The following is a 23,876-nucleotide window of genomic DNA, read 5'->3' as shown; positions in this document are numbered from 1 at the left end:
TCTTAGCAGCTGTCTCTGACAGCAACAGGAGGCTAGGTTTGAGATGTATCAGCTATTTGAGTAACATAATTGTGCATTCGAGACGCTAGCTGCGTCTTCCTCGGTAGTATAGTGGTCAGTATCCCCGCCTGTCACGCGGGAGACCGGGGTTCGATTCCCCGCCGGGGAGGCACATCCGATTTTTAATTGCTGCTCTATCACTCGCCGAACTTAGTGTAGGTCGTTTGCGGCTACTAGCACCATATCTCTCGCACACAGGCACCTGTCTACAGCGCATCCTCGGTAGTATAGTGGTTAGTATCCACGCCTGTCACGCGGGAGACCGGGGTTCGATTCCCCGCCGGGGAGATGCGATTTTTATCTCACAACCCTGTTCGAGTGTTGCGCGTATGTGGGTCGTAAGAGCATTAACTTTGCGATCGTGGAGTGTAGTTGGCGCAAAATCTTAAAAAATGCTACAACTTAGGAAGTGGTTCTCGCATTCTTCACATTTCAGAACTGCGGGGTATGCTGTTAACGCTGTATCAAAGCACCCCAGCCGACGCTGTGGGCGTAATAATCGAGCTCGGCACAGTCCGCAAAAGAAATAATTTTAGCAGAGCGTGGTTTCGATCCACGGACCTCTGGGTTATGGGCCCAGCACGCTTCCACTGCGCCACTCTGCTGCCTGGGGTTGCGCCGGCTCTTCGCCACGTGACGTGGGACACTTGGAAAGTGTTGTCTGCGTCGCTTTCACACGCCTGTATTTAATTGCGTATCATCTCCTACAGCTCTCAGCTTGACTTGTCTCGACTTTGCTCGACTGACGCTACGCTGACGCTTGCAGGCAGCGATATTTACCACGATCGACTCGACATGCAGCTGCGAGATGCACAGGAGCAACAAAGCACTCCACGGTGCGGCGACATACGAAATCCACTGCCCAGCTACGCGTCGGCAACTAACAAAACGCCGACCCTGCCAGGATTCGAACCTGGAATCTTCTGATCCGTAGTCAGACGCGTTATCCGTTGCGCCACAGGGCCAGTGGCAGCATTTCTTTCTACGAGACAAGTGCAATTCGCTAAGAAACGTGTTCTCCATGGCTGAGCAAGCTCCCAAGGAAGGTACCTTTCGTGCAGCTGCGTGGCCGCAGTGCGCCTGCAGAGCTTAGAGCTTGCCACGCATCTGCTCTCGCTGTTCGACAGGTAGCAGAAGGCAAGGCGCGCGTTTTCCCACGTTTTCTCGACGACGAGAGCCGGTTGATGTGCATGTAAGCGTAGCATATGAAACAAGAATAGCACGAAGCATTGGTAGTCAGGTGCCAAAGTCGCAGTATGGCATCAGGTGGCGATCGTATGTTTCTGTGGCCACCACTGGATTGCAGCAAAGTGAATACCGCTAACTGAAAGCACTCTGTTGTAGCCCCAGTGGCGCAATTGGTTAGCGCACGGTACTTATAAGGCAGTAGCCGTGAGCAATGCCGGGGTTGTGAGTTCGAGCCTCACCTGGGGCATACTTTTATTTCTTAGCAGCTGTCTCTGACAGCAACAGGAGGCTAGGTTTGAGATGTATCAGCTATTTGAGTAACATAATTGTGCATTCGAGACGCTAGCTGCGTCTTCCTCGGTAGTATAGTGGTTAGTATCCCCGCCTGTCACGCGGGAGACCGGGGTTCGATTCCCCGCCGGGGAGGCACATCCGATTTTTAATTGCTGCTCTATCACTCGCCGAACTTAGTGTAGGTCGTTTGCGGCTACTAGCACCATATCTCTCGCACACAGGCACCTGTCTACACCGCATCCTCGGTAGTATAGTGGTTAGTATCCCCGCCTGTCACGCGGGAGACCGGGGTTCGATTCCCCTCCGGGGAGATGCGATTTTTATCTCACAACCCTGTTCGAGTGTTGCGCGTATGTGGGTCGTAAGAGCATTAACTTTGCGATCGTGGAGTGTAGTTGGCGCAAAATCTTAAAAAATGCTACAACTTAGGAAGTGGTTCTCGCATTCTTCACATTTCAGAACTGCGGGGAATGCTGTTAGCGCTGTATCAAAGCACCCCAGCCGACGCTGTGGGCGTAATAATCGAGCTCGGCACAGTCCGCAAAAGAAATAATTTTAGCAGAGCGTGGTTTCGATCCACGGACCTCTGGGTTATGGGCCCAGCACGCTTCCACTGCGCCACTCTGCTGCCTGGGGTTGCGCCGGCTCTTCGCCACGTGACGTGGGACACTTGGAAAGTGTTGTCTGCGTCGCTTTCACACGCCTGTATTTAATTGCGTATCATCTCCTACAGCTCTCAGCTTGACTTGTCTCGACTTTGCTCGACTGACGCTACGCTGACGCTTGCAGGCAGCGATATTTACCACGATCGACTCGACATGCAGCTGCGAGATGCACAGGAGCAACAAAGCACTCCACGGTGCGGCGACATACGAAATCCACTGCCCAGCTACGCGTCGGCAACTAACAAAACGCCGACCCTGCCAGGATTCGAACCTGGAATCTTCTGATCCGTAGTCAGACGCGTTATCCGTTGCGCCACAGGGCCAGTGGCAGCATTTCTTTCTACGAGACAAGTGCAATTCGCTAAGAAACGTGTTCTCCATGGCTGAGCAAGCTCCCAAGGAAGGTACCTTTCGTGCAGCTGCGTGGCCGCAGTGCGCCTGCAGAGCTTAGAGCTTGCCACGCATCTGCTCTCGCTGTTCGACAGGTAGCAGAAGGCAAGGCGCGCGTTTTCCCACGTTTTCTCGACGACGAGAGCCGGTTGATGTGCATGTAAGCGTAGCATATGAAACAAGAATAGCACGAAGCATTGGTAGTCAGGTGCCAAAGTCGCAGTATGGCATCAGGTGGCGATCGTATGTTTCTGTGGCCACCACTGGATTGCAGCAAAGTGAATACCGCTAACTGAAAGCACTCTGTTGTAGCCCTAGTGGCGCAATTGGTTAGCGCACGGTACTTATAAGGCAGTAGCCGTGAGCAATGCCGGGGTTGTGAGTTCGAGCCTCACCTGGGGCATACTTTTATTTCTTAGCAGCTGTCTCTGACAGCAACAGGAGGCTAGGTTTGAGATGTATCAGCTATTTGAGTAACATAATTGTGCATTCGAGACGCTAGCTGCGTCTTCCTCGGTAGTACAGTGGTTAGTATCCCCGCCTGTCACGCGGGAGACCGGGGTTCGATTCCCCGCCGGGGAGGCACATCCGATTTTTAATTGCTGCTCTATCACTCGCCGAACTTAGTGTAGGTCGTTTGCGGCTACTAGCACCATATCTCTCGCACACAGGCACCTGTCTACAGCGCATCCTCGGTAGTATAGTGGTTAGTATCCACGCGGGAGACCGGGGTTCGATTCCCCGCCGGGGAGATGCGATTTTTATCTCACAACCCTGTTCGAGTGTTGCGCGTATGTGGGTCGTAAGAGCATTAACTTTGCGATCGTGGAGTGTAGTTGGCGCAAAATCTTAAAAAATGCTACAACTTAGGAAGTGGTTCTCGCATTCTTCACATTTCAGAACTGCGGGGTATGCTGTTAACGCTGTATCAAAGCACCCCAGCCGACGCTGTGGGCGTAATAATCGAGCTCGGCACAGTCCGCAAAAGAAATAATTTTAGCAGAGCGTGGTTTCGATCCACGGACCTCTGGGTTATGGGCCCAGCACGCTTCCACTGCGCCACTCTGCTGCCTGGGGTTGCGCCGGCTCTTCGCCACGTGACGTGGGACACTTGGAAAGTGTTGTCTGCGTCGCTTTCACACGCCTGTATTTAATTGCGTATCATCTCCTACAGCTCTCAGCTTGACTTGTCTCGACTTTGCTCGACTGACGCTACGCTGACGCTTGCAGGCAGCGATATTTACCACGATCGACTCGACATGCAGCTGCGAGATGCACAGGAGCAACAAAGCACTCCACGGTGCGGCGACATACGAAATCCACTGCCCAGCTACGCGTCGGCAACTAACAAAACGCCGACCCTGCCAGGATTCGAACCTGGAATCTTCTGATCCGTAGTCAGACGCGTTATCCGTTGCGCCACAGGGCCAGTGGCAGCATTTCTTTCTACGAGACAAGTGCAATTCGCTAAGAAACGTGTTCTCCATGGCTGAGCAAGCTCCCAAGGAAGGTACCTTTCGTGCAGCTGCGTGGCCGCAGTGCGCCTGCAGAGCTTAGAGCTTGCCACGCATCTGCTCTCGCTGTTCGACAGGTAGCAGAAGGCAAGGCGCGCGTTTTCCCACGTTTTCTCGACGACGAGAGCCGGTTGATGTGCATGTAAGCGTAGCATATGAAACAAGAATAGCACGAAGCATTGGTAGTCAGGTGCCAAAGTCGCAGTATGGCATCAGGTGGCGATCGTATGTTTCTGTGGCCACCACTGGATTGCAGCAAAGTGAATACCGCTAACTGAAAGCACTCTGTTGTAGCCCCAGTGGCGCAATTGGTTAGCGCACGGTACTTATAAGGCAGTAGCCGTGAGCAATGCCGGGGTTGTGAGTTCGAGCCTCACCTGGGGCATACTTTTATTTCTTAGCAGCTGTCTCTGACAGCAACAGGAGGCTAGGTTTGAGATGTATCAGCTATTTGAGTAACATAATTGTGCATTCGAGACGCTAGCTGCGTCTTCCTCGGTAGTATAGTGGTCAGTATCCCCGCCTGTCACGCGGGAGACCGGGGTTCGATTCCCCGCCGGGGAGGCACATCCGATTTTTAATTGCTGCTCTATCACTCGCCGAACTTAGTGTAGGTCGTTTGCGGCTACTAGCACCATATCTCTCGCACACAGGCACCTGTCTACAGCGCATCCTCGGTAGTATAGTGGTTAGTATCCACGCCTGTCACGCGGGAGACCGGGGTTCGATTCCCCGCCGGGGAGATGCGATTTTTATCTCACAACCCTGTTCGAGTGTTGCGCGTATGTGGGTCGTAAGAGCATTAACTTTGCGATCGTGGAGTGTAGTTGGCGCAAAATCTTAAAAAATGCTACAACTTAGGAAGTGGTTCTCGCATTCTTCACATTTCAGAACTGCGGGGTATGCTGTTAACGCTGTATCAAAGCACCCCAGCCGACGCTGTGGGCGTAATAATCGAGCTCGGCACAGTCCGCAAAAGAAATAATTTTAGCAGAGCGTGGTTTCGATCCACGGACCTCTGGGTTATGGGCCCAGCACGCTTCCACTGCGCCACTCTGCTGCCTGGGGTTGCGCCGGCTCTTCGCCACGTGACGTGGGACACTTGGAAAGTGTTGTCTGCGTCGCTTTCACACGCCTGTATTTAATTGCGTATCATCTCCTACAGCTCTCAGCTTGACTTGTCTCGACTTTGCTCGACTGACGCTACGCTGACGCTTGCAGGCAGCGATATTTACCACGATCGACTCGACATGCAGCTGCGAGATGCACAGGAGCAACAAAGCACTCCACGGTGCGGCGACATACGAAATCCACTGCCCAGCTACGCGTCGGCAACTAACAAAACGCCGACCCTGCCAGGATTCGATCCTGGAATCTTCTGATCCGTAGTCATACGCGTTATCCGTTGCGCCACAGGGCCAGTGGCAGCATTTCTTTCTACGAGACAAGTGCAATTCGCTAAGAAACGTGTTCTCCATGGCTGAGCAAGCTCCCAAGGAAGGTACCTTTCGTGCAGCTGCGTGGCCGCAGTGCGCCTGCAGAGCTTAGAGCTTGCCACGCATCTGCTCTCGCTGTTCGACAGGTAGCAGAAGGCAAGGCGCGCGTTTTCCCACGTTTTCTCGACGACGAGAGCCGGTTGATGTGCATGTAAGCGTAGCATATGAAACAAGAATAGCACGAAGCATTGGTAGTCAGGTGCCAAAGTCGCAGTATGGCATCAGGTGGCGATCGTATGTTTCTGTGGCCACCACTGGATTGCAGCAAAGTGAATACCGCTAACTGAAAGCACTCTGTTGTAGCCCCAGTGGCGCAATTGGTTAGCGCACGGTACTTATAAGGCAGTAGCCGTGAGCAATGCCGGGGTTGTGAGTTCGAGCCTCACCTGGGGCATACTTTTATTTCTTAGCAGCTGTCTCTGACAGCAACAGGAGGCTAGGTTTGAGATGTATCAGCTATTTGAGTAACATAATTGTGCATTCGAGACGCTAGCTGCGTCTTCCTCGGTAGTATAGTGGTTAGTATCCCCGCCTGTCACGCGGGAGACCGGGGTTCGATTCCCCGCCGGGGAGGCACATCCGATTTTTAATTGCTGCTCTATCACTCGCCGAACTTAGTGTAGGTCGTTTGCGGCTACTAGCACCATATCTCTCGCACACAGGCACCTGTCTACACCGCATCCTCGGTAGTATAGTGGTTAGTATCCCCGCCTGTCACGCGGGAGACCGGGGTTCGATTCCCCTCCGGGGAGATGCGATTTTTATCTCACAACCCTGTTCGAGTGTTGCGCGTATGTGGGTCGTAAGAGCATTAACTTTGCGATCGTGGAGTGTAGTTGGCGCAAAATCTTAAAAAATGCTACAACTTAGGAAGTGGTTCTCGCATTCTTCACATTTCAGAACTGCGGGGAATGCTGTTAGCGCTGTATCAAAGCACCCCAGCCGACGCTGTGGGCGTAATAATCGAGCTCGGCACAGTCCGCAAAAGAAATAATTTTAGCAGAGCGTGGTTTCGATCCACGGACCTCTGGGTTATGGGCCCAGCACGCTTCCACTGCGCCACTCTGCTGCCTGGGGTTGCGCCGGCTCTTCGCCACGTGACGTGGGACACTTGGAAAGTGTTGTCTGCGTCGCTTTCACACGCCTGTATTTAATTGCGTATCATCTCCTACAGCTCTCAGCTTGACTTGTCTCGACTTTGCTCGACTGACGCTACGCTGACGCTTGCAGGCAGCGATATTTACCACGATCGACTCGACATGCAGCTGCGAGATGCACAGGAGCAACAAAGCACTCCACGGTGCGGCGACATACGAAATCCACTGCCCAGCTACGCGTCGGCAACTAACAAAACGCCGACCCTGCCAGGATTCGAACCTGGAATCTTCTGATCCGTAGTCAGACGCGTTATCCGTTGCGCCACAGGGCCAGTGGCAGCATTTCTTTCTACGAGACAAGTGCAATTCGCTAAGAAACGTGTTCTCCATGGCTGAGCAAGCTCCCAAGGAAGGTACCTTTCGTGCAGCTGCGTGGCCGCAGTGCGCCTGCAGAGCTTAGAGCTTGCCACGCATCTGCTCTCGCTGTTCGACAGGTAGCAGAAGGCAAGGCGCGCGTTTTCCCACGTTTTCTCGACGACGAGAGCCGGTTGATGTGCATGTAAGCGTAGCATATGAAACAAGAATAGCACGAAGCATTGGTAGTCAGGTGCCAAAGTCGCAGTATGGCATCAGGTGGCGATCGTATGTTTCTGTGGCCACCACTGGATTGCAGCAAAGTGAATACCGCTAACTGAAAGCACTCTGTTGTAGCCCTAGTGGCGCAATTGGTTAGCGCACGGTACTTATAAGGCAGTAGCCGTGAGCAATGCCGGGGTTGTGAGTTCGAGCCTCACCTGGGGCATACTTTTATTTCTTAGCAGCTGTCTCTGACAGCAACAGGAGGCTAGGTTTGAGATGTATCAGCTATTTGAGTAACATAATTGTGCATTCGAGACGCTAGCTGCGTCTTCCTCGGTAGTACAGTGGTTAGTATCCCCGCCTGTCACGCGGGAGACCGGGGTTCGATTCCCCGCCGGGGAGGCACATCCGATTTTTAATTGCTGCTCTATCACTCGCCGAACTTAGTGTAGGTCGTTTGCGGCTACTAGCACCATATCTCTCGCACACAGGCACCTGTCTACAGCGCATCCTCGGTAGTATAGTGGTTAGTATCCACGCGGGAGACCGGGGTTCGATTCCCCGCCGGGGAGATGCGATTTTTATCTCACAACCCTGTTCGAGTGTTGCGCGTATGTGGGTCGTAAGAGCATTAACTTTGCGATCGTGGAGTGTAGTTGGCGCAAAATCTTAAAAAATGCTACAACTTAGGAAGTGGTTCTCGCATTCTTCACATTTCAGAACTGCGGGGTATGCTGTTAACGCTGTATCAAAGCACCCCAGCCGACGCTGTGGGCGTAATAATCGAGCTCGGCACAGTCCGCAAAAGAAATAATTTTAGCAGAGCGTGGTTTCGATCCACGGACCTCTGGGTTATGGGCCCAGCACGCTTCCACTGCGCCACTCTGCTGCCTGGGGTTGCGCCGGCTCTTCGCCACGTGACGTGGGACACTTGGAAAGTGTTGTCTGCGTCGCTTTCACACGCCTGTATTTAATTGCGTATCATCTCCTACAGCTCTCAGCTTGACTTGTCTCGACTTTGCTCGACTGACGCTACGCTGACGCTTGCAGGCAGCGATATTTACCACGATCGACTCGACATGCAGCTGCGAGATGCACAGGAGCAACAAAGCACTCCACGGTGCGGCGACATACGAAATCAACTGCCCAGCTACGCGTCAGCAACTAACAAAACGCCGACCCTGCCAGGATTCGAACCTGGAATCTTCTGATCCGTAGTCAGACGCGTTATCCGTTGCGCCACAGGGCCAGTAGCAGCATTTCTTTCTACGAGACAAGTGCAATTCGCTAAGAAACGTGTTCTCCATGGCTGAGCAAGCTCCCAAGGAAGGTACCTTTCGTGCAGCTGCGTGGCCGCAGTGCGCCTGCAGAGCTTAGAGCTTGCCACGCATCTGCTCTCGCTGTTCGACAGGTAGCAGAAGGCAAGGCGCGCGTTTTCCCACGTTTTCTCGACGACGAGAGCCGGTTGATGTGCATGTAAGCGTAGCATATGAAACAAGAATAGCACGAAGCATTGGTAGTCAGGTGCCAAAGTCGCAGTATGGCATCAGGTGGCGATCGTATGTTTCTGTGGCCACCACTGGATTGCAGCAAAGTGAATACCGCTAACTGAAAGCACTCTGTTGTAGCCCTAGTGGCGCAATTGGTTAGCGCACGGTACTTATAAGGCAGTAGCCGTGAGCAATGCCGGGGTTGTGAGTTCGAGCCTCACCTGGGGCATACTTTTATTTCTTAGCAGCTGTCTCTGACAGCAACAGGAGGCTAGGTTTGAGATGTATCAGCTATTTGAGTAACATAATTGTGCATTCGAGACGCTAGCTGCGTCTTCCTCGGTAGTATAGTGGTTAGTATCCCCGCCTGTCACGCGGGAGACCGGGGTTCGATTCCCCGCCGGGGAGGCACATCCGATTTTTAATTGCTGCTCTATCACTCGCCGAACTTAGTGTAGGTCGTTTGCGGCTACTAGCACCATATCTCTCGCACACAGGCACCTGTCTACACCGCATCCTCGGTAGTATAGTGGTTAGTATCCCCGCCTGTCACGCGGGAGACCGGGGTTCGATTCCCCGCCGGGTAGATGCGGTTTTTATCTCACAACCCTGTTCGAGTGTTGCGCGTATGTGGGTCGTAAGAGCATTAACTTTGCGATCGTGGAGTGTAGTTGGCGCAAAATCTTAAAAAATGCTACAACTTAGGAAGTGGTTCTCGCATTCTTCACATTTCAGAACTGCGGGGTATGCTGTTAACGCTGTATCAAAGCACCCCAGCCGACGCTGTGGGCGTAATAATCGAGCTCGGCACAGTCCGCAAAAGAAATAATTTTAGCAGAGCGTGGTTTCGATCCACGGACCTCTGGGTTATGGGCCCAGCACGCTTCCACTGCGCCACTCTGCTGCCTGGGGTTGCGCCGGCTCTTCGCCACGTGACGTGGGACACTTGGAAAGTGTTGTCTGCGTCGCTTTCACACGCCTGTATTTAATTGCGTATCATCTCCTACAGCTCTCAGCTTGACTTGTCTCGACTTTGCTCGACTGACGCTACGCTGACGCTTGCAGGCAGCGATATTTACCACGATCGACTCGACATGCAGCTGCGAGATGCACAGGAGCAACAAAGCACTCCACGGTGCGGCGACATACGAAATCCACTGCCCAGCTACGCGTCGGCAACTAACAAAACGCCGACCCTGCCAGGATTCGAACCTGGAATCTTCTGATCCGTAGTCAGACGCGTTATCCGTTGCGCCACAGGGCCAGTGGCAGCATTTCTTTCTACGAGACAAGTGCAATTCGCTAAGAAACGTGTTCTCCATGGCTGAGCAAGCTCCCAAGGAAGGTACCTTTCGTGCAGCTGCGTGGCCGCAGTGCGCCTGCAGAGCTTAGAGCTTGCCACGCATCTGCTCTCGCTGTTCGACAGGTAGCAGAAGGCAAGGCGCGCGTTTTCCCACGTTTTCTCGACGACGAGAGCCGGTTGATGTGCATGTAAGCGTAGCATATGAAACAAGAATAGCACGAAGCATTGGTAGTCAGGTGCCAAAGTCGCAGTATGGCATCAGGTGGCGATCGTATGTTTCTGTGGCCACCACTGGATTGCAGCAAAGTGAATACCGCTAACTGAAAGCACTCTGTTGTAGCCCCAGTGGCGCAATTGGTTAGCGCACGGTACTTATAAGGCAGTAGCCGTGAGCAATGCCGGGGTTGTGAGTTCGAGCCTCACCTGGGGCATACTTTTATTTCTTAGCAGCTGTCTCTGACAGCAACAGGAGGCTAGGTTTGAGATGTATCAGCTATTTGAGTAACATAATTGTGCATTCGAGACGCTAGCTGCGTCTTCCTCGGTAGTATAGTGGTTAGTATCCCCGCCTGTCACGCGGGAGACCGGGGTTCGATTCCCCGCCGGGGAGGCACATCCGATTTTTAATTGCTGCTCTATCACTCGCCGAACTTAGTGTAGGTCGTTTGCGGCTACTAGCACCATATCTCTCGCACACAGGCACCTGTCTACAGCGCATCCTCGGTAGTATAGTGGTTAGTATCCACGCGGGAGACCGGGGTTCGATTCCCCGCCGGGGAGATGCGATTTTTATCTCACAACCCTGTTCGAGTGTTGCGCGTATGTGGGTCGTAAGAGCATTAACTTTGCGATCGTGGAGTGTAGTTGGCGCAAAATCTTAAAAAATGCTACAACTTAGGAAGTGGTTCTCGCATTCTTCACATTTCAGAACTGCGGGGTATGCTGTTAACGCTGTATCAAAGCACCCCAGCCGACGCTGTGGGCGTAATAATCGAGCTCGGCACAGTCCGCAAAAGAAATAATTTTAGCAGAGCGTGGTTTCGATCCACGGACCTCTGGGTTATGGGCCCAGCACGCTTCCACTGCGCCACTCTGCTGCCTGGGGTTGCGCCGGCTCTTCGCCACGTGACGTGGGACACTTGGAAAGTGTTGTCTGCGTCGCTTTCACACGCCTGTATTTAATTGCGTATCATCTCCTACAGCTCTCAGCTTGACTTGTCTCGACTTTGCTCGACTGACGCTACGCTGACGCTTGCAGGCAGCGATATTTACCACGATCGACTCGACATGCAGCTGCGAGATGCACAGGAGCAACAAAGCACTCCACGGTGCGGCGACATACGAAATCCACTGCCCAGCTACGCGTCGGCAACTAACAAAACGCCGACCCTGCCAGGATTCGAACCTGGAATCTTCTGATCCGTAGTCAGACGCGTTATCCGTTGCGCCACAGGGCCAGTGGCAGCATTTCTTTCTACGAGACAAGTGCAATTCGCTAAGAAACGTGTTCTCCATGGCTGAGCAAGCTCCCAAGGAAGGTACCTTTCGTGCAGCTGCGTGGCCGCAGTGCGCCTGCAGAGCTTAGAGCTTGCCACGCATCTGCTCTCGCTGTTCGACAGGTAGCAGAAGGCAAGGCGCGCGTTTTCCCACGTTTTCTCGACGACGAGAGCCGGTTGATGTGCATGTAAGCGTAGCATATGAAACAAGAATAGCACGAAGCATTGGTAGTCAGGTGCCAAAGTCGCAGTATGGCATCAGGTGGCGATCGTATGTTTCTGTGGCCACCACTGGATTGCAGCAAAGTGAATACCGCTAACTGAAAGCACTCTGTTGTAGCCCTAGTGGCGCAATTGGTTAGCGCACGGTACTTATAAGGCAGTAGCCGTGAGCAATGCCGGGGTTGTGAGTTCGAGCCTCACCTGGGGCATACTTTTATTTCTTAGCAGCTGTCTCTGACAGCAACAGGAGGCTAGGTTTGAGATGTATCAGCTATTTGAGTAACATAATTGTGCATTCGAGACGCTAGCTGCGTCTTCCTCGGTAGTATAGTGGTTAGTATCCCCGCCTGTCACGCGGGAGACCGGGGTTCGATTCCCCGCCGGGGAGGCACATCCGATTTTTAATTGCTGCTCTATCACTCGCCGAACTTAGTGTAGGTCGTTTGCGGCTACTAGCACCATATCTCTCGCACACAGGCACCTGTCTACAGCGCATCCTCGGTAGTATAGTGGTTAGTATCCACGCGGGAGACCGGGGTTCGATTCCCCGCCGGGGAGATGCGATTTTTATCTCACAACCCTGTTCGAGTGTTGCGCGTATGTGGGTCGTAAGAGCATTAACTTTGCGATCGTGGAGTGTAGTTGGCGCAAAATCTTAAAAAATGCTACAACTTAGGAAGTGGTTCTCGCATTCTTCACATTTCAGAACTGCGGGGTATGCTGTTAACGCTGTATCAAAGCACCCCAGCCGACGCTGTGGGCGTAATAATCGAGCTCGGCACAGTCCGCAAAAGAAATAATTTTAGCAGAGCGTGGTTTCGATCCACGGACCTCTGGGTTATGGGCCCAGCACGCTTCCACTGCGCCACTCTGCTGCCTGGGGTTGCGCCGGCTCTTCGCCACGTGACGTGGGACACTTGGAAAGTGTTGTCTGCGTCGCTTTCACACGCCTGTATTTAATTGCGTATCATCTCCTACAGCTCTCAGCTTTACTTGTCTCGACTTTGCTCGACTGACGCTACGCTGACGCTTGCAGGCAGCGATATTTACCACGATCGACTCGACATGCAGCTGCGAGATGCACAGGAGCAACAAAGCACTCCACGGTGCGGCGACATACGAAATCCACTGCCCAGCTACGCGTCGGCAACTAACAAAACGCCGACCCTGCCAGGATTCGAACCTGGAATCTTCTGATCCGTAGTCAGACGCGTTATCCGTTGCGCCACAGGGCCAGTGGCAGCATTTCTTTCTACGAGACAAGTGCAATTCGCTAAGAAACGTGTTCTCCATGGCTGAGCAAGCTCCCAAGGAAGGTACCTTTCGTGCAGCTGCGTGGCCGCAGTGCGCCTGCAGAGCTTAGAGCTTGCCACGCATCTGCTCTCGCTGTTCGACAGGTAGCAGAAGGCAAGGCGCGCGTTTTCCCACGTTTTCTCGACGACGAGAGCCGGTTGATGTGCATGTAAGCGTAGCATATGAAACAAGAATAGCACGAAGCATTGGTAGTCAGGTGCCAAAGTCGCAGTATGGCATCAGGTGGCGATCGTATGTTTCTGTGGCCACCACTGGATTGCAGCAAAGTGAATACCGCTAACTGAAAGCACTCTGTTGTAGCCCCAGTGGCGCAATTGGTTAGCGCACGGTACTTATAAGGCAGTAGCCGTGAGCAATGCCGGGGTTGTGAGTTCGAGCCTCACCTGGGGCATACTTTTATTTCTTAGCAGCTGTCTCTGACAGCAACAGGAGGCTAGGTTTGAGATGTATCAGCTATTTGAGTAACATAATTGTGCATTCGAGACGCTAGCTGCGTCTTCCTCGGTAGTATAGTGGTCAGTATCCCCGCCTGTCACGCGGGAGACCGGGGTTCGATTCCCCGCCGGGGAGGCACATCCGATTTTTAATTGCTGCTCTATCACTCGCCGAACTTAGTGTAGGTCGTTTGCGGCTACTAGCACCATATCTCTCGCACACAGGCACCTGTCTACAGCGCATCCTCGGTAGTATAGTGGTTAGTATCCCCGCCTGTCACGCGGGAGACCGGGGTTCGATTCCCCGCCGGGGAGATGCGATTTTTATCTCACAACCCTGTTCGAGTGTTGCGCGTATGTGGGTCGTAAGAGCATTAACTTTGCGATCGTGGAGTGTAGTTGGCGCAAAATCTTAAAAAATGCTACAACTTAGGAAGTGGTTCTCGCATTCTTCACATTTCAGAACTGCGGGGTATGCTGTTAACGCTGTATCAAAGCACCCCAGCCGACGCTGTGGGCGTAATAATCGAGCTCGGCACAGTCCGCAAAAGAAATAATTTTAGCAGAGCGTGGTTTCGATCCACGGACCTCTGGGTTATGGGCCCAGCACGCTTCCACTGCGCCACTCTGCTGCCTGGGGTTGCGCCGGCTCTTCGCCACGTGACGTGGGACACTTGGAAAGTGTTGTCTGCGTCGCTTTCACACGCCTGTATTTAATTGCGTATCATCTCCTACAGCTCTCAGCTTGACTTGTCTCGACTTTGCTCGACTGACGCTACGCTGACGCTTGCAGGCAGCGATATTTACCACGATCGACTCGACATGCAGCTGCGAGATGCACAGGAGCAACAAAGCACTCCACGGTGCGGCGACATACGAAATCCACTGCCCAGCTACGCGTCGGCAACTAACAAAACGCCGACCATGCCAGGATTCGAACCTGGAATCTTCTGATCCGTAGTCAGACGCGTTATCCGTTGCGCCACAGGGCCAGTGGCAGCACTTCTTTCTACGAGACAAGTGCAATTCGCTAAGAAACGTGTTCTCCATGGCTGAGCAAGCTCCCAAGGAAGGTACCTTTCGTGCAGCTGCGTGGCCGCAGTGCGCCTGCAGAGCTTAGAGCTTGCCACGCATCTGCTCTCGCTGTTCGACAGGTAGCAGAAGGCAAGGCGCGCGTTTTCCCACGTTTTCTCGACGACGAGAGCCGGTTGATGTGCATGTAAGCGTAGCATATGAAACAAGAATAGCACGAAGCATTGGTAGTCAGGTGCCAAAGTCGCAGTATGGCATCAGGTGGCGATCGTATGTTTCTGTGGCCACCACTGGATTGCAGCAAAGTGAATACCGCTAACTGAAAGCACTCTGTTGTAGCCCTAGTGGCGCAATTGGTTAGCGCACGGTACTTATAAGGCAGTAGCCGTGAGCAATGCCGGGGTTGTGAGTTCGAGCCTCACCTGGGGCATACTTTTATTTCTTAGCAGCTGTCTCTGACAGCAACAGGAGGCTAGGTTTGAGATGTATCAGCTATTTGAGTAACATAATTGTGCATTCGAGACGCTAGCTGCGTCTTCCTCGGTAGTATAGTGGTTAGTATCCCCGCCTGTCACGCGGGAGACCGGGGTTCGATTCCCCGCCGGGGAGGCACATCCGATTTTTAATTGCTGCTCTATCACTCGCCGAACTTAGTGTAGGTCGTTTGCGGCTACTAGCACCATATCTCTCGCACACAGGCACCTGTCTACAGCGCATCCTCGGTAGTATAGTGGTTAGTATCCACGCGGGAGACCGGGGTTCGATTCCCCGCCGGGGAGATGCGATTTTTATCTCACAACCCTGTTCGAGTGTTGCGCGTATGTGGGTCGTAAGAGCATTAACTTTGCGATCGTGGAGTGTAGTTGGCGCAAAATCTTAAAAAATGCTACAACTTAGGAAGTGGTTCTCGCATTCTTCACATTTCAGAACTGCGGGGTATGCTGTTAACGCTGTATCAAAGCACCCCAGCCGACGCTGTGGGCGTAATAATCGAGCTCGGCACAGTCCGCAAAAGAAATAATTTTAGCAGAGCGTGGTTTCGATCCACGGACCTCTGGGTTATGGGCCCAGCACGCTTCCACTGCGCCACTCTGCTGCCTGGGGTTGCGCCGGCTCTTCGCCACGTGACGTGGGACACTTGGAAAGTGTTGTCTGCGTCGCTTTCACACGCCTGTATTTAATTGCGTATCATCTCCTACAGCTCTCAGCTTGACTTGTCTCGACTTTGCTCGACTGACGCTACGCTGACGCTTGCAGGCAGCGATATTTACCACGATCGACTCGACATGCAGCTGCGAGATGCACAGGAGCAACAAAGCACTCCACGGTGCGGCGACATACGAAATCCACTGCCCAGCTACGCGTCGGCAACTAACAAAACGCCGACCCTGCCAGGATTCGAACCTGGAATCTTCTGATCCGTAGTCAGACGCGTTATCCGTTGCGCCACAGGGCCAGTGGCAGCATTTCTTTCTACGAGACAAGTGCAATTCGCTAAGAAACGTGTTCTCCATGGCTGAGCAAGCTCCCAAGGAAGGTACCTTTCGTGCAGCTGCGTGGCCGCAGTGCGCCTGCAGAGCTTAGAGCTTGCCACGCATCTGCTCTCGCTGTTCGACAGGTAGCAGAAGGCAAGGCGCGCGTTTTCCCACGTTTTCTCGACGACGAGAGCCGGTTGATGTGCATGTAAGCGTAGCATATGAAACAAGAATAGCACGAAGCATTGGTAGTCAGGTGCCAAAGTCGCAGTATGGCATCAGGTGGCGATCGTATGTTTCTGTGGCCACCACTGGATTGCAGCAAAGTGAATACCGCTAACTGAAAGCACTCTGTTGTAGCCCTAGTGGCGCAATTGGTTAGCGCACGGTACTTATAAGGCAGTAGCCGTGAGCAATGCCGGGGTTGTGAGTTCGAGCCTCACCTGGGGCATACTTTTATTTCTTAGCAGCTGTCTCTGACAGCAACAGGAGGCTAGGTTTGAGATGTATCAGCTATTTGAGTAACATAATTGTGCATTCGAGACGCTAGCTGCGTCTTCCTCGGTAGTATAGTGGTTAGTATCCCCGCCTGTCACGCGGGAGACCGGGGTTCGATTCCCCGCCGGGGAGGCACATCCGATTTTTAATTGCTGCTCTATCACTCGCCGAACTTAGTGTAGGTCGTTTGCGGCTACTAGCACCATATCTCTCGCACACAGGCACCTGTCTACACCGCATCCTCGGTAGTATAGTGGTTAGTATCCCCGCCTGTCACGCGGGAGACCGGGGTTCGATTCCCCGCCGGGGAGATGCGATTTTTATCTCACAACCCTGTTCGAGTGTTGCGCGTATGTGGGTCGTAAGAGCATTAACTTTGCGATCGTGGAGTGTAGTTGGCGCAAAATCTTAAAAAATGCTACAACTTAGGAAGTGGTTCTCGCATTCTTCACATTTCAGAACTGCGGGGTATGCTGTTAACGCTGTATCAAAGCACCCCAGCCGACGCTGTGGGCGAAATAATCGAGCTCGGCACAGTCCGCAAAAGAAATAATTTTAGCAGAGCGTGGTTTCGATCCACGGACCTCTGGGTTATGGGCCCAGCACGCTTCCACTGCGCCACTCTGCTGCCTGGGGTTGCGCCGGCTCTTCGCCACGTGACGTGGGACACTTGGAAAGTGTTGTCTGCGTCGCTTTCACACGCCTGTATTTAATTGCGTATCATCTCCTACAGCTCTCAGCTTGACTTGTCTCGACTTTGCTCGACTGACGCTACGCTGACGCTTGCAGGCAGCGATATTTACCACGATCGACTCGACATGCAGCTGCGAGATGCACAGGAGCAACAAAGCACTCCACGGTGCGGCGACATACGAAATCCACTGCCCAGCTACGCGTCGGCAACTAACAAAACGCCGACCCTGCCAGGATTCGAACCTGGAATCTTCTGATCCGTAGTCAGACGCGTTATCCGTTGCGCCACAGGGCCAGTGGCAGCATTTCTTTCTACGAGACAAGTGCAATTCGCTAAGAAACGTGTTCTCCATGGCTGAGCAAGCTCCCAAGGAAGGTACCTTTCGTGCAGCTGCGTGGCCGCAGTGCGCCTGCAGAGCTTAGAGCTTGCCACGCATCTGCTCTCGCTGTTCGACAGGTAGTAGAAGTCAAGGCGCGCGTTTTCCCACGTTTTCTCGACGACGAGAGCCGGTTGATGTGCATGTAAGCGTAGCATATGAAACAAGAATAGCACGAAGCATTGGTAGTCAGGTGCCAAAGTCGCAGTATGGCATCAGGTGGCGATCGTATGTTTCTGTGGCCACCACTGGATTGCAGCAAAGTGAATACCGCTAACTGAAAGCACTCTGTTGTAGCCCCAGTGGCGCAATTGGTTAGCGCACGGTACTTATAAGGCAGTAGCCGTGAGCAATGCCGGGGTTGTGAGTTCGAGCCTCACCTGGGGCATACTTTTATTTCTTAGCAGCTGTCTCTGACAGCAACAGGAGGCTAGGTTTGAGATGTATCAGCTATTTGAGTAACATAATTGTGCATTCGAGACGCTAGCTGCGTCTTCCTCGGTAGTATAGTGGTCAGTATCCCCGCCTGTCACGCGGGAGACCGGGGTTCGATTCCCCGCCGGGGAGGCACATCCGATTTTTAATTGCTGCTCTATCACTCGCCGAACTTAGTGTAGGTCGTTTGCGGCTACTAGCACCATATCTCTCGCACACAGGCACCTGTCTACAGCGCATCCTCGGTAGTATAGTGGTTAGTATCCCCGCCTGTCACGCGGGAGACCGGGGTTCGATTCCCCTCCGGGGAGATGCGATTTTTATCTCACAACCCTGTTCGAGTGTTGCGCGTATGTGGGTCGTAAGAGCATTAACTTTGCGATCGTGGAGTGTAGTTGGCGCAAAATCTTAAAAAATGCTACAACTTAGGAAGTGGTTCTCGCATTCTTCACATTTCAGAACTGCGGGGTATGCTGTTAACGCTGTATCAAAGCACTCCAGCCGACGCTGTGGGCGTAATAATCGAGCTCGGCACAGTCCGCAAAAGAAATAATTTTAGCAGAGCGTGGTTTCGATCCACGGACCTCTGGGTTATGGGCCCAGCACGCTTCCACTGCGCCACTCTGCTGCCTGGGGTTGCACCGGCTCTTCGCCACGTGACGTGGGACACTTGGAAAGTGTTGTCTGCGTCGCTTTCACACGCCTGTATTTAATTGCGTATCATCTCCTACAGCTCTCAGCTTGACTTGTCTCGACTTTGCTCGACTGACGCTACGCTGACGCTTGCAGGCAGCGATATTTACCACGATCGACTCGACATGCAGCTGCGAGATGCACAGGAGCAACAAAGCACTCCACGGTGCGGCGACATACGAAATCCACTGCCCAGCTACGCGTCGGCAACTAACAAAACGCCGACCCTGCCAGGATTCGAACCTGGAATCTTCTGATCCGTAGTCAGACGCGTTATCCGTTGCGCCACAGGGCCAGTGGCAGCATTTCTTTCTACGAGACAAGTGCAATTCGCTAAGAAACGTGTTCTCCATGGCTGAGCAAGCTCCCAAGGAAGGTACCTTTCGTGCAGCTGCGTGGCCGCAGTGCGCCTGCAGAGCTTAGAGCTTGCCACGCATCTGCTCTCGCTGTTCGACAGGTAGCAGAAGGCAAGGCGCGCGTTTTCCCACGTTTTCTCGACGACGAGAGCCGGTTGATGTGCATGTAAGCGTAGCATATGAAACAAGAATAGCACGAAGCATTGGTAGTCAGGTGCCAAAGTCGCAGTATGGCATCAGGTGGCGATCGTATGTTTCTGTGGCCACCACTGGATTGCAGCAAAGTGAATACCGCTAACTGAAAGCACTCTGTTGTAGCCCCAGTGGCGCAATTGGTTAGCGCACGGTACTTATAAGGCAGTAGCCGTGAGCAATGCCGGGGTTGTGAGTTCGAGCCTCACCTGGGGCATACTTTTATTTCTTAGCAGCTGTCTCTGACAGCAACAGGAGGCTAGGTTTGAGATGTATCAGCTATTTGAGTAACATAATTGTGCATTCGAGACGCTAGCTGCGTCTTCCTCGGTAGTATAGTGGTTAGTATCCCCGCCTGTCACGCGGGAGACCGGGGTTCGATTCCCCGCCGGGGAGGCACATCCGATTTTTAATTGCTGCTCTATCACTCGCCGAACTTAGTGTAGGTCGTTTGCGGCTACTAGCACCATATCTCTCGCACACAGGCACCTGTCTACACCGCATCCTCGGTAGTATAGTGGTTAGTATCCCCGCCTGTCACGCGGGAGACCGGGGTTCGATTCCCCGCCGGGGAGATGCGATTTTTATCTCACAACCCTGTTCGAGTGTTGCGCGTATGTGGGTCGTAAGAGCATTAACTTTGCGATCGTGGAGTGTAGTTGGCGCAAAATCTTAAAAAATGCTACAACTTAGGAAGTGGTTCTCGCATTCTTCACATTTCAGAACTGCGGGGTATGCTGTTAACGCTGTATCAAAGCACCCCAGCCGACGCTGTGGGCGAAATAATCGAGCTCGGCACAGTCCGCAAAAGAAATAATTTTAGCAGAGCGTGGTTTCGATCCACGGACCTCTGGGTTATGGGCCCAGCACGCTTCCACTGCGCCACTCTGCTGCCTGGGGTTGCGCCGGCTCTTCGCCACGTGACGTGGGACACTTGGAAAGTGTTGTCTGCGTCGCTTTCACACGCCTGTATTTAATTGCGTATCATCTCCTACAGCTCTCAGCTTGACTTGTCTCGACTTTGCTCGACTGACGCTACGCTGACGCTTGCAGGCAGCGATATTTACCACGATCGACTCGACATGCAGCTGCGAGATGCACAGGAGCAACAAAGCACTCCACGGTGCGGCGACATACGAAATCCACTGCCCAGCTACGCGTCGGCAACTAACAAAACGCCGACCCTGCCAGGATTCGAACCTGGAATCTTCTGATCCGTAGTCAGACGCGTTATCCGTTGCGCCACAGGGCCAGTGGCAGCATTTCTTTCTACGAGACAAGTGCAATTCGCTAAGAAACGTGTTCTCCATGGCTGAGCAAGCTCCCAAGGAAGGTACCTTTCGTGCAGCTGCGTGGCCGCAGTGCGCCTGCAGAGCTTAGAGCTTGCCACGCATCTGCTCTCGCTGTTCGACAGGTAGTAGAAGTCAAGGCGCGCGTTTTCCCACGTTTTCTCGACGACGAGAGCCGGTTGATGTGCATGTAAGCGTAGCATATGAAACAAGAATAGCACGAAGCATTGGTAGTCAGGTGCCAAAGTCGCAGTATGGCATCAGGTGGCGATCGTATGTTTCTGTGGCCACCACTGGATTGCAGCAAAGTGAATACCGCTAACTGAAAGCACTCTGTTGTAGCCCCAGTGGCGCAATTGGTTAGCGCACGGTACTTATAAGGCAGTAGCCGTGAGCAATGCCGGGGTTGTGAGTTCGAGCCTCACCTGGGGCATACTTTTATTTCTTAGCAGCTGTCTCTGACAGCAACAGGAGGCTAGGTTTGAGATGTATCAGCTATTTGAGTAACATAATTGTGCATTCGAGACGCTAGCTGCGTCTTCCTCGGTAGTATAGTGGTCAGTATCCCCGCCTGTCACGCGGGAGACCGGGGTTCGATTCCCCGCCGGGGAGGCACATCCGATTTTTAATTGCTGCTCTATCACTCGCCGAACTTAGTGTAGGTCGTTTGCGGCTACTAGCACCATATCTCTCGCACACAGGCACCTGTCTACAGCGCATCCTCGGTAGTATAGTGGTTAGTATCCCCGCCTGTCACGCGGGAGACCGGGGTTCGATTCCCCTCCGGGGAGATGCGATTTTTATCTCACAACCCTGTTCGAGTGTTGCGCGTATGTGGGTCGTAAGAGCATTAACTTTGCGATCGTGGAGTGTAGTTGGCGCAAAATCTTAAAAAATGCTACAACTTAGGAAGTGGTTCTCGCATTCTTCACATTTCAGAACTGCGGGGTATGCTGTTAACGCTGTATCAAAGCACTCCAGCCGACGCTGTGGGCGTAATAATCGAGCTCGGCACAGTCCGCAAAAGAAATAATTTTAGCAGAGCGTGGTTTCGATCCACGGACCTCTGGGTTATGGGCCCAGCACGCTTCCACTGCGCCACTCTGCTGCCTGGGGTTGCACCGGCTCTTCGCCACGTGACGTGGGACACTTGGAAAGTGTTGTCTGCGTCGCTTTCACACGCCTGTATTTAATTGCGTATCATCTCCTACAGCTCTCAGCTTGACTTGTCTCGACTTTGCTCGACTGACGCTACGCTGACGCTTGCAGGCAGCGATATTTACCACGATCGACTCGACATGCAGCTGCGAGATGCACAGGAGCAACAAAGCACTCCACGGTGCGGCGACATACGAAATCCACTGCCCAGCTACGCGTCGGCAACTAACAAAACGCCGACCCTGCCAGGATTCGAACCTGGAATCTTCTGATCCGTAGTCAGACGCGTTATCCGTTGCGCCACAGGGCCAGTGGCAGCATTTCTTTCTACGAGACAAGTGCAATTCGCTAAGAAACGTGTTCTCCATGGCTGAGCAAGCTCCCAAGGAAGGTACCTTTCGTGCAGCTGCGTGGCCGCAGTGCGCCTGCAGAGCTTAGAGCTTGCCACGCATCTGCTCTCGCTGTTCGACAGGTAGCAGAAGGCAAGGCGCGCGTTTTCCCACGTTTTCTCGACGACGAGAGCCGGTTGATGTGCATGTAAGCGTAGCATATGAAACAAGAATAGCACGAAGCATTGGTAGTCAGGTGCCAAAGTCGCAGTATGGCATCAGGTGGCGATCGTATGTTTCTGTGGCCACCACTGGATTGCAGCAAAGTGAATACCGCTAACTGAAAGCACTCTGTTGTAGCCCCAGTGGCGCAATTGGTTAGCGCACGGTACTTATAAGGCAGTAGCCGTGAGCAATGCCGGGGTTGTGAGTTCGAGCCTCACCTGGGGCATACTTTTATTTCTTAGCAGCTGTCTCTGACAGCAACAGGAGGCTAGGTTTGAGATGTATCAGCTATTTGAGTAACATAATTGTGCATTCGAGACGCTAGCTGCGTCTTCCTCGGTAGTATAGTGGTTAGTATCCCCGCCTGTCACGCGGGAGACCGGGGTTCGATTCCCCGCCGGGGAGGCACATCCGATTTTTAATTGCTGCTCTATCACTCGCCGAACTTAGTGTAGGTCGTTTGCGGCTACTAGCACCATATCTCTCGCACACAGGCACCTGTCTACACCGCATCCTCGGTAGTATAGTGGTTAGTATCCCCGCCTGTCACGCGGGAGACCGGGGTTCGATTCCCCGCCGGGGAGATGCGATTTTTATCTCACAACCCTGTTCGAGTGTTGCGCGTATGTGGGTCGTAAGAGCATTAACTTTGCGATCGTGGAGTGTAGTTGGCGCAAAATCTTAAAAAATGCTACAACTTAGGAAGTGGTTCTCGCATTCTTCACATTTCAGAACTGCGGGGTATGCTGTTAACGCTGTATCAAAGCACCCCAGCCGACGCTGTGGGCGAAATAATCGAGCTCGGCACAGTCCGCAAAAGAAATAATTTTAGCAGAGCGTGGTTTCGATCCACGGACCTCTGGGTTATGGGCCCAGCACGCTTCCACTGCGCCACTCTGCTGCCTGGGGTTGCGCCGGCTCTTCGCCACGTGACGTGGGACACTTGGAAAGTGTTGTCTGCGTCGCTTTCACACGCCTGTATTTAATTGCGTATCATCTCCTACAGCTCTCAGCTTGACTTGTCTCGACTTTGCTCGACTGACGCTACGCTGACGCTTGCAGGCAGCGATATTTACCACGATCGACTCGACATGCAGCTGCGAGATGCACAGGAGCAACAAAGCACTCCACGGTGCGGCGACATACGAAATCCACTGCCCAGCTACGCGTCGGCAACTAACAAAACGCCGACCCTGCCAGGATTCGAACCTGGAATCTTCTGATCCGTAGTCAGACGCGTTATCCGTTGCGCCACAGGGCCAGTGGCAGCATTTCTTTCTACGAGACAAGTGCAATTCGCTAAGAAACGTGTTCTCCATGGCTGAGCAAGCTCCCAAGGAAGGTACCTTTCGTGCAGCTGCGTGGCCGCAGTGCGCCTGCAGAGCTTAGAGCTTGCCACGCATCTGCTCTCGCTGTTCGACAGGTAGTAGAAGTCAAGGCGCGCGTTTTCCCACGTTTTCTCGACGACGAGAGCCGGTTGATGTGCATGTAAGCGTAGCATATGAAACAAGAATAGCACGAAGCATTGGTAGTCAGGTGCCAAAGTCGCAGTATGGCATCAGGTGGCGATCGTATGTTTCTG

General features: G+C 53.1%; 58 non-coding genes across 58 annotated transcripts; 42 read left to right on the top strand and 16 right to left on the bottom strand.

Annotated features, from left to right (window-relative positions):
* Positions 1-97: 97 nt before the first annotated feature.
* On the top strand, positions 98-169 carry Trnad-guc. The gene has a single exon. It is a non-coding gene; the product is annotated as a tRNA-Asp (tRNA).
* Positions 170-276: 107 nt separating this feature from the next.
* Positions 277-348, top strand: Trnad-guc. The gene has a single exon. It is a non-coding gene; the product is annotated as a tRNA-Asp (tRNA).
* Positions 349-952: 604 nt separating this feature from the next.
* Trnar-acg lies at positions 953-1,025 on the bottom strand. Its single transcript has one exon. It is a non-coding gene; the product is annotated as a tRNA-Arg (tRNA).
* Positions 1,026-1,403: 378 nt separating this feature from the next.
* Positions 1,404-1,495, top strand: Trnai-uau. Its single transcript is given in 2 exon segments — positions 1,404-1,441; positions 1,460-1,495. It is a non-coding gene; the product is annotated as a tRNA-Ile (tRNA).
* Positions 1,496-1,602: 107 nt separating this feature from the next.
* Positions 1,603-1,674, top strand: Trnad-guc. Its single transcript has one exon. It is a non-coding gene; the product is annotated as a tRNA-Asp (tRNA).
* Positions 1,675-1,781: 107 nt separating this feature from the next.
* Positions 1,782-1,853, top strand: Trnad-guc. Its single transcript has one exon. It is a non-coding gene; the product is annotated as a tRNA-Asp (tRNA).
* A 604-nt stretch (positions 1,854-2,457) lies between these two features.
* Positions 2,458-2,530, bottom strand: Trnar-acg. Its single transcript has one exon. It is a non-coding gene; the product is annotated as a tRNA-Arg (tRNA).
* A 378-nt stretch (positions 2,531-2,908) lies between these two features.
* Trnai-uau lies at positions 2,909-3,000 on the top strand. Its single transcript is given in 2 exon segments — positions 2,909-2,946; positions 2,965-3,000. It is a non-coding gene; the product is annotated as a tRNA-Ile (tRNA).
* Positions 3,001-3,107: 107 nt separating this feature from the next.
* On the top strand, positions 3,108-3,179 carry Trnad-guc. The gene has a single exon. It is a non-coding gene; the product is annotated as a tRNA-Asp (tRNA).
* Positions 3,180-3,953: 774 nt separating this feature from the next.
* Trnar-acg lies at positions 3,954-4,026 on the bottom strand. Its single transcript has one exon. It is a non-coding gene; the product is annotated as a tRNA-Arg (tRNA).
* Positions 4,027-4,404: 378 nt separating this feature from the next.
* On the top strand, positions 4,405-4,496 carry Trnai-uau. Its single transcript is given in 2 exon segments — positions 4,405-4,442; positions 4,461-4,496. It is a non-coding gene; the product is annotated as a tRNA-Ile (tRNA).
* Positions 4,497-4,603: 107 nt separating this feature from the next.
* Positions 4,604-4,675, top strand: Trnad-guc. The gene has a single exon. It is a non-coding gene; the product is annotated as a tRNA-Asp (tRNA).
* A 107-nt stretch (positions 4,676-4,782) lies between these two features.
* On the top strand, positions 4,783-4,854 carry Trnad-guc. The gene has a single exon. It is a non-coding gene; the product is annotated as a tRNA-Asp (tRNA).
* A 604-nt stretch (positions 4,855-5,458) lies between these two features.
* Trnar-acg lies at positions 5,459-5,531 on the bottom strand. The gene has a single exon. It is a non-coding gene; the product is annotated as a tRNA-Arg (tRNA).
* Positions 5,532-5,909: 378 nt separating this feature from the next.
* Trnai-uau lies at positions 5,910-6,001 on the top strand. The gene is given in 2 exon segments: positions 5,910-5,947; positions 5,966-6,001. It is a non-coding gene; the product is annotated as a tRNA-Ile (tRNA).
* A 107-nt stretch (positions 6,002-6,108) lies between these two features.
* Positions 6,109-6,180, top strand: Trnad-guc. Its single transcript has one exon. It is a non-coding gene; the product is annotated as a tRNA-Asp (tRNA).
* Positions 6,181-6,287: 107 nt separating this feature from the next.
* Trnad-guc lies at positions 6,288-6,359 on the top strand. Its single transcript has one exon. It is a non-coding gene; the product is annotated as a tRNA-Asp (tRNA).
* A 604-nt stretch (positions 6,360-6,963) lies between these two features.
* Positions 6,964-7,036, bottom strand: Trnar-acg. Its single transcript has one exon. It is a non-coding gene; the product is annotated as a tRNA-Arg (tRNA).
* Positions 7,037-7,414: 378 nt separating this feature from the next.
* Positions 7,415-7,506, top strand: Trnai-uau. Its single transcript is given in 2 exon segments — positions 7,415-7,452; positions 7,471-7,506. It is a non-coding gene; the product is annotated as a tRNA-Ile (tRNA).
* Positions 7,507-7,613: 107 nt separating this feature from the next.
* On the top strand, positions 7,614-7,685 carry Trnad-guc. Its single transcript has one exon. It is a non-coding gene; the product is annotated as a tRNA-Asp (tRNA).
* Positions 7,686-8,459: 774 nt separating this feature from the next.
* Trnar-acg lies at positions 8,460-8,532 on the bottom strand. The gene has a single exon. It is a non-coding gene; the product is annotated as a tRNA-Arg (tRNA).
* A 378-nt stretch (positions 8,533-8,910) lies between these two features.
* Positions 8,911-9,002, top strand: Trnai-uau. Its single transcript is given in 2 exon segments — positions 8,911-8,948; positions 8,967-9,002. It is a non-coding gene; the product is annotated as a tRNA-Ile (tRNA).
* A 107-nt stretch (positions 9,003-9,109) lies between these two features.
* Positions 9,110-9,181, top strand: Trnad-guc. Its single transcript has one exon. It is a non-coding gene; the product is annotated as a tRNA-Asp (tRNA).
* Positions 9,182-9,288: 107 nt separating this feature from the next.
* Positions 9,289-9,362, top strand: Trnad-guc. Its single transcript has one exon. It is a non-coding gene; the product is annotated as a tRNA-Asp (tRNA).
* A 602-nt stretch (positions 9,363-9,964) lies between these two features.
* On the bottom strand, positions 9,965-10,037 carry Trnar-acg. The gene has a single exon. It is a non-coding gene; the product is annotated as a tRNA-Arg (tRNA).
* A 378-nt stretch (positions 10,038-10,415) lies between these two features.
* Trnai-uau lies at positions 10,416-10,507 on the top strand. The gene is given in 2 exon segments: positions 10,416-10,453; positions 10,472-10,507. It is a non-coding gene; the product is annotated as a tRNA-Ile (tRNA).
* A 107-nt stretch (positions 10,508-10,614) lies between these two features.
* Positions 10,615-10,686, top strand: Trnad-guc. The gene has a single exon. It is a non-coding gene; the product is annotated as a tRNA-Asp (tRNA).
* Positions 10,687-11,460: 774 nt separating this feature from the next.
* Trnar-acg lies at positions 11,461-11,533 on the bottom strand. The gene has a single exon. It is a non-coding gene; the product is annotated as a tRNA-Arg (tRNA).
* A 378-nt stretch (positions 11,534-11,911) lies between these two features.
* Trnai-uau lies at positions 11,912-12,003 on the top strand. The gene is given in 2 exon segments: positions 11,912-11,949; positions 11,968-12,003. It is a non-coding gene; the product is annotated as a tRNA-Ile (tRNA).
* A 107-nt stretch (positions 12,004-12,110) lies between these two features.
* On the top strand, positions 12,111-12,182 carry Trnad-guc. Its single transcript has one exon. It is a non-coding gene; the product is annotated as a tRNA-Asp (tRNA).
* Positions 12,183-12,956: 774 nt separating this feature from the next.
* On the bottom strand, positions 12,957-13,029 carry Trnar-acg. Its single transcript has one exon. It is a non-coding gene; the product is annotated as a tRNA-Arg (tRNA).
* A 378-nt stretch (positions 13,030-13,407) lies between these two features.
* On the top strand, positions 13,408-13,499 carry Trnai-uau. The gene is given in 2 exon segments: positions 13,408-13,445; positions 13,464-13,499. It is a non-coding gene; the product is annotated as a tRNA-Ile (tRNA).
* Positions 13,500-13,606: 107 nt separating this feature from the next.
* Trnad-guc lies at positions 13,607-13,678 on the top strand. The gene has a single exon. It is a non-coding gene; the product is annotated as a tRNA-Asp (tRNA).
* Positions 13,679-13,785: 107 nt separating this feature from the next.
* Positions 13,786-13,857, top strand: Trnad-guc. The gene has a single exon. It is a non-coding gene; the product is annotated as a tRNA-Asp (tRNA).
* Positions 13,858-14,461: 604 nt separating this feature from the next.
* Positions 14,462-14,534, bottom strand: Trnar-acg. Its single transcript has one exon. It is a non-coding gene; the product is annotated as a tRNA-Arg (tRNA).
* A 378-nt stretch (positions 14,535-14,912) lies between these two features.
* Trnai-uau lies at positions 14,913-15,004 on the top strand. The gene is given in 2 exon segments: positions 14,913-14,950; positions 14,969-15,004. It is a non-coding gene; the product is annotated as a tRNA-Ile (tRNA).
* Positions 15,005-15,111: 107 nt separating this feature from the next.
* Trnad-guc lies at positions 15,112-15,183 on the top strand. Its single transcript has one exon. It is a non-coding gene; the product is annotated as a tRNA-Asp (tRNA).
* A 774-nt stretch (positions 15,184-15,957) lies between these two features.
* Positions 15,958-16,030, bottom strand: Trnar-acg. Its single transcript has one exon. It is a non-coding gene; the product is annotated as a tRNA-Arg (tRNA).
* A 378-nt stretch (positions 16,031-16,408) lies between these two features.
* Positions 16,409-16,500, top strand: Trnai-uau. The gene is given in 2 exon segments: positions 16,409-16,446; positions 16,465-16,500. It is a non-coding gene; the product is annotated as a tRNA-Ile (tRNA).
* A 107-nt stretch (positions 16,501-16,607) lies between these two features.
* Trnad-guc lies at positions 16,608-16,679 on the top strand. The gene has a single exon. It is a non-coding gene; the product is annotated as a tRNA-Asp (tRNA).
* A 107-nt stretch (positions 16,680-16,786) lies between these two features.
* Positions 16,787-16,858, top strand: Trnad-guc. Its single transcript has one exon. It is a non-coding gene; the product is annotated as a tRNA-Asp (tRNA).
* Positions 16,859-17,462: 604 nt separating this feature from the next.
* On the bottom strand, positions 17,463-17,535 carry Trnar-acg. Its single transcript has one exon. It is a non-coding gene; the product is annotated as a tRNA-Arg (tRNA).
* Positions 17,536-17,913: 378 nt separating this feature from the next.
* Trnai-uau lies at positions 17,914-18,005 on the top strand. Its single transcript is given in 2 exon segments — positions 17,914-17,951; positions 17,970-18,005. It is a non-coding gene; the product is annotated as a tRNA-Ile (tRNA).
* Positions 18,006-18,112: 107 nt separating this feature from the next.
* On the top strand, positions 18,113-18,184 carry Trnad-guc. The gene has a single exon. It is a non-coding gene; the product is annotated as a tRNA-Asp (tRNA).
* Positions 18,185-18,291: 107 nt separating this feature from the next.
* Trnad-guc lies at positions 18,292-18,363 on the top strand. The gene has a single exon. It is a non-coding gene; the product is annotated as a tRNA-Asp (tRNA).
* A 604-nt stretch (positions 18,364-18,967) lies between these two features.
* On the bottom strand, positions 18,968-19,040 carry Trnar-acg. Its single transcript has one exon. It is a non-coding gene; the product is annotated as a tRNA-Arg (tRNA).
* Positions 19,041-19,418: 378 nt separating this feature from the next.
* Trnai-uau lies at positions 19,419-19,510 on the top strand. The gene is given in 2 exon segments: positions 19,419-19,456; positions 19,475-19,510. It is a non-coding gene; the product is annotated as a tRNA-Ile (tRNA).
* Positions 19,511-19,617: 107 nt separating this feature from the next.
* Trnad-guc lies at positions 19,618-19,689 on the top strand. The gene has a single exon. It is a non-coding gene; the product is annotated as a tRNA-Asp (tRNA).
* A 107-nt stretch (positions 19,690-19,796) lies between these two features.
* On the top strand, positions 19,797-19,868 carry Trnad-guc. The gene has a single exon. It is a non-coding gene; the product is annotated as a tRNA-Asp (tRNA).
* A 604-nt stretch (positions 19,869-20,472) lies between these two features.
* Positions 20,473-20,545, bottom strand: Trnar-acg. The gene has a single exon. It is a non-coding gene; the product is annotated as a tRNA-Arg (tRNA).
* A 378-nt stretch (positions 20,546-20,923) lies between these two features.
* On the top strand, positions 20,924-21,015 carry Trnai-uau. Its single transcript is given in 2 exon segments — positions 20,924-20,961; positions 20,980-21,015. It is a non-coding gene; the product is annotated as a tRNA-Ile (tRNA).
* Positions 21,016-21,122: 107 nt separating this feature from the next.
* Trnad-guc lies at positions 21,123-21,194 on the top strand. Its single transcript has one exon. It is a non-coding gene; the product is annotated as a tRNA-Asp (tRNA).
* A 107-nt stretch (positions 21,195-21,301) lies between these two features.
* Trnad-guc lies at positions 21,302-21,373 on the top strand. The gene has a single exon. It is a non-coding gene; the product is annotated as a tRNA-Asp (tRNA).
* Positions 21,374-21,977: 604 nt separating this feature from the next.
* Positions 21,978-22,050, bottom strand: Trnar-acg. The gene has a single exon. It is a non-coding gene; the product is annotated as a tRNA-Arg (tRNA).
* Positions 22,051-22,428: 378 nt separating this feature from the next.
* Trnai-uau lies at positions 22,429-22,520 on the top strand. Its single transcript is given in 2 exon segments — positions 22,429-22,466; positions 22,485-22,520. It is a non-coding gene; the product is annotated as a tRNA-Ile (tRNA).
* Positions 22,521-22,627: 107 nt separating this feature from the next.
* Trnad-guc lies at positions 22,628-22,699 on the top strand. The gene has a single exon. It is a non-coding gene; the product is annotated as a tRNA-Asp (tRNA).
* Positions 22,700-22,806: 107 nt separating this feature from the next.
* Trnad-guc lies at positions 22,807-22,878 on the top strand. The gene has a single exon. It is a non-coding gene; the product is annotated as a tRNA-Asp (tRNA).
* Positions 22,879-23,482: 604 nt separating this feature from the next.
* Positions 23,483-23,555, bottom strand: Trnar-acg. Its single transcript has one exon. It is a non-coding gene; the product is annotated as a tRNA-Arg (tRNA).
* Positions 23,556-23,876: the final 321 nt, after the last annotated feature.

The sequence above is a fragment of the Schistocerca piceifrons genome, chromosome 8 (genome assembly GCF_021461385.2).
Source record: "Schistocerca piceifrons isolate TAMUIC-IGC-003096 chromosome 8, iqSchPice1.1, whole genome shotgun sequence".
NCBI classification, from domain to species: domain Eukaryota; kingdom Metazoa; phylum Arthropoda; class Insecta; order Orthoptera; family Acrididae; genus Schistocerca; species Schistocerca piceifrons.
This window is presented reverse-complemented; position numbering and strand designations above follow the sequence as displayed.